The sequence below is a fragment of the Phalaenopsis equestris genome, unplaced genomic scaffold (genome assembly GCF_001263595.1).
Source record: "Phalaenopsis equestris unplaced genomic scaffold, ASM126359v1 Scaffold000219, whole genome shotgun sequence".
Lineage (NCBI taxonomy): Eukaryota > Viridiplantae > Streptophyta > Magnoliopsida > Asparagales > Orchidaceae > Phalaenopsis > Phalaenopsis equestris.
Window position 1 is genome coordinate 496,958 of NW_018164661.1, and position 4,905 is coordinate 501,862.

Consider the following 4,905-nt stretch of genomic DNA (forward strand, 5'->3'; position numbering starts at 1 on the left):
TTTTGTTATTTTTTTTTTTTTTTTTTTTTTTTGTAGGTTCGTGAGGTCCATGATGAGACATATGATCTTATGGGTTCGTCTAGATGGTCGGTTTGTCGTTGTTACATGTGAAATCCTAATAAAAATAACCTAGATTCTATTTTCTTTTCGGTGCATCAATTTATGAGGGCCTACTGGATGGTCATTTTTTTATGATATGCACATGTGACACAAGTCATTAGTTTCACGTAGGTTAAACACAACTAAGAACTCTTTTTTTTTTTTACAAGTTTCATAGTCTTCATGTAGTGACAGACTCGTTAATTAGTGTAGTTAGTTCTCTGAGACTTCACACCTATATTTTTTTCCAATCTATGTTTTTTTTCGGTACTATTTTCGATAATTTCCATTTTCATGTACATTTTTTTCTTTAGTTTAATTTTTTGAGCTGACAAATGTTTTCTCTCATGCACCTTTCAAGCAACATGAACTCCAAGATTTTCAGAGACCTCCCGACTTGTGTTCTGTCAATGTGGACTACAAACTTCCTTATTGACATCACGTCAGACACACAATTACGAGAGAAATTTTACAGTTGCCCACAAAGTATCTTGGAGAGGTGTGCTTCTTTCCAGTAGACGTACAATTCGTCAGACTCCACCGCCGATAGTGATTGGGATTCAATCATATCCCTGGATGATAGTGTATCTCGCGAGATATGTTGTCTTAATTTTAAAATTAATATTTTCATAATTTTAATCGTAATTTTAATAATATTTTTTTAATTAAGCTTGATACTCACTCTTAAGTATAAGTAAGTACTCTTTCATCTTTTTCTTTAACGTTCTACATTAGTTTTCTCCTTTTTGCTGTATTGAATATAATACCAAGAGAGGTTCTGTTGAAATCATCATTTATCCACAAACATCTGTAAATCGCAGTTTCCTGCAAATCAATCTGTTGTAAAAAAAATACTTTTTGACCCGCGACATAGTTCCTTCTGCCCTAGCGTCCGCCCACCGCTACGCTCCTTCTCTCGCGAAGACCCCTGCACCTCTTCTTCCTCAACCAAAAAAAGACCGAAACCAGGTAATTCTAAACCCTGTTGTGCTCTCGCTTTAGCGAATCTGATTGGAGCTTCCGTTATGGTTGAAAAAAATTGGAGGTTACGGCATTTGGAACTCTTCGTTCCATCCCACCACGTAGAGGGTTTTTCCTTTTATCTTTCTCGTTTCTCCCATCTCCATCTTTCGATATTTCTTGGATCTGTAGCTCTTGCTAACTGTTTTTAGCCAGCACTAATCAAAGTTTGTCGTAAATCCTGAGGAGATAACAAGCAACCGTATTTGATTTACATGAAGGGCAAAATGTTTTCTGGCTCCTCTTCATTTTAGGATTTTAGGCATCCAAACAAATTGTATTTTAGGCAGTAAAATTGGAGTTCTTGCTATACGATTAGGCAGTAAAATTTTTTTACTGCCTAAATAATTGCTTTGATTTTTGTTGCACATCTTACTATTTGTTTTAGGATTTTAGATTTTTGAGAAGGACAAAATGTTAAATCCTTTGAATGATACATTATTGAGCTTGATTCATGTTCTGTTCTGGCTCCTCTTCGTGGAAGGTAGCTTGATTCGTCTATACTTTGCCAAGCAAGCATATCCGATCAGATTGTCTTCAGGATTTGGGTTGGTTTAGATCGTGGAAACTTTTTTCAATATTTTTCTTGAAGTCAACTTGAACAGTTTTACGTTGTTAGCTTTGATCAAACAAGCTGCATTGCCTTTCGCCTTGATCAAATCGAATTGTTTGAAGATTTACATATGCATTACCAACATTAATTTTTAATTTTGATTCACAAATATTTATTGGGGTGGAAGAATGGAGGAAAGTCGCAACAATAGCTATGATGGATTTTCTTTAAATTGTTTTTTGTTATGCTACGATATTTTTTTTCAAATCCTATAGTCGTCTCGAAAATTAATTAAAAATAAAAAGTTTATTGAACAAAAAAGTAGTCGCAAGTCTTTAACTAAATGTTTCTATGCTACGATATTTTTTTTCAAATCCTATAGTCGTTTCAAAAATTAATTAAAAATAAAAAGTTTATTGAACCAAAAAGTAGTCGCAAGTCTTTAACTAAATGTTTTGATTTCGGATCTACCATATTGAGAGGATACTTTAAATAGAAGGATTAAATTATGGCAAAATCTTGGATTGCATTATAGAATTGCGCAGAGCCTACTTAGATATGATACCACATGAGCAAGGACAAGATTACCCAATTGAATTACTGAATAGAGCTAGCTACAATGTCACATGAGAAATATCGAGCTAAGCTTGCTAGGATAGAGTGATCGTGCGACTCTTTTGCTGGATAATATAAGCAAAGCTTGTTGGGATAACAACAAAAGAGGACACAAACCGTTTGTTAGATATAGTATTGTGAGCGCGAGACCTCATGCGATTTTGCATCACCAAATTATGCCTTATATATAATCACATAAATCAATTTAGCATCCAACATGAGGGCAATGCGCAATGCGACATTGTTAATCCATGGAACAAATTGCACGTCATTTTTTTACGTTATGTCGCTCTATAATGATGGTACTTGTGGTGCATTCATGTGCCATGGTGCGCGTAACTGACATGTATGATTCTTATATTTTTGATCCCTTGTTTAATGTTTTCACAACTATTTTATAGTTAAGAAGAGTCTTTGGAGAGATTTATGATGGTCTTATTTGCTCTGCTTAGTACAACAAAGTGACAACTAGAGTTGGTTGAATTAGTCTTGGGCAACATATCAACCCCTTCCTTTCTTTTCTTCATTTTTCCATGGTATCTTTTTTTTGTGCTTTGTTGTTGCCTTTTGATTTTCTTGATGTTGGAAATCATTATGCAAAAATATTTGAGTAGATGATGAACTAATAAGAGAGATTAAAATTAATATTCTACTTGTGATAATAAAATTGACTCTAGAACTTTTAGTGACTGAGTATTGGCTTTAGACAACTTCTTTGAATACAAAATCTTGTCTAATGAACTATAAATTAGATTTATGAGAATGAAATAACTAGGTAAGTTAAAGTTTATTGGATGATGCGAAGGCAGAGAAAAATTGGCAATGGAACTTACTACCACATGGGCTAAATAAAAGAATTTTTGAAGAAAATTATTTTCTTAACATATCATGATCATTTTGTCACAACATTTTAATATATTATTTCAAGGGACTAGAATTACTATAAAATACATGAACAAATTTGAAAAACTTTTTTGCTTTTTGGTATTGTTGAAAACCCAAATAATTCACTCTTTAGGTTTAATATTTATTTGAGTCCTGATATTAATAGAAAGATGCACCTCATGATTTTCAATCTTTGAAGGATGCTTTTCAAATTGTATTTGCTTTAAGTAAATATTAAAGATTTTATGTTAAGAAGTGCATCATTCATTAAATGTAATTAAGTTTAAGGGTAGTAATACTGAAGGTAATAAGGATGCTAAAATGAAATCCATTGCATTTGCATTGGTTTGATATTTTTGTAAAGACATTTTAAGCATTATAAAACTAGCATTACATTGATGAGTGTCTCGGTAGAAACTTGTGTATAAATGTGAATGCAATAATTTTAATAATTTTTATGAATTTGATGATGAAATTAGCGAATCTAAAGATGTTGTAGTTTTTAATTCCTTGAAGATCATGTGTTACATTTTAGCTACTCCGAAGATAGAATGTTATTAGAAAAGGATAGCATTTTTTCAAAATTAATTTCAATTGTGAGGCTAAATTTTACAAGCTTATGATTGAGGATTTGAGCTTTAAACTACATCCGCAACCATAGTTATATGCTGCTAATTGGTGTTTCGCATGTTATTTCTAGATTGAATTTGAATTTATGATTGAGTTGTTACTCATTTTCAATGACCTAATACTTACACTTTCAAAACTAATAAAAGATGGATACTTTTGAAATCTATAAAATGTAGGATAAATCGGAGTCTACAAAAGATTATAGTGCTTCCAATGAAGTGAATGCCTTTTAATATTTTAAGTATATTTTTGAGAAAAACACTGTCATTGCCGGACCCAAGCCCAGATGTGAAAAGTGGAGGGTTGCGTTAGGAAGTCGACAACCAACGTAAAACTTGTTGAAAAAATCATGACATGAATCTTTTTGATCATTTAGTAAAAAGTGTGCAAGGGCCACTACACCGACGCTTGGGTGTAGTGTCAAATAAGGAAGGGTTCCCACATTACGGACGAATGCGGGTAAAAAAGTTAGTCCATGAAACTAATGAAACTAATATTATGATAGGATCTTGAAATATAAGTACTCTCAATAGTAAATTAATAGAATTAGTTGATATTATGATTCATAGAAAAATTAATATCTTATGTATTCAAGAAATTAAATGGGTTGAAGAAAAGACTAAGGAGATTGATAATTTAGGTTTTAAACTTTGGTACTTTGGTAAGAGTCGCACTAGAAATGGTATAGGTGTAATTATAGATAAGAGTTTTAAAGATAATGTTGTAAAAATTAATAGAGTTGGAGATAGAATTATAACCTTTAAAATTATCATTACTAAGATTTTTAATATTATAAATGTTTATGCTCCTCAAATAGGTTTAGATACAGGGTCTAAAGATAATTTTTGGAATGACTCAGAAGACTTAATACAAATGATATCTCTTGAAGAAAGAATTTTTATTGGAGGAGATTTAAATGGACATGTCTGTAGAGTGATAGAAGACTTCAGAAATACTCATCGTGGCTACAGTTTTGGAGTAAGTAATGATGAAGGTAGAGCTATTTTAGATTTTGCTTTAGCGTATGATTTTATTATTACTAATGCTTTATTCAAGAAAAGAGAAGCGTATCTTATTACTTATAAGAATGGATCTAATAAAAC

General features: G+C 31.9%; 1 protein-coding gene across 1 annotated transcript in view; it reads left to right on the forward strand.

Annotated features, from left to right (window-relative positions):
* Nucleotides 1–839: 839 nt before the first annotated feature.
* LOC110023152 overlaps nucleotides 840–4,905 on the forward strand; it is an 18,576-nt gene continuing 14,510 nt past the window's right edge. Inside the window, exon 1 of the mRNA XM_020722423.1 lies at nucleotides 840–1,068. The gene's annotated coding sequence lies outside the window, so the exon portion shown is untranslated. The remainder of the gene's footprint in view (nucleotides 1,069–4,905) is intronic.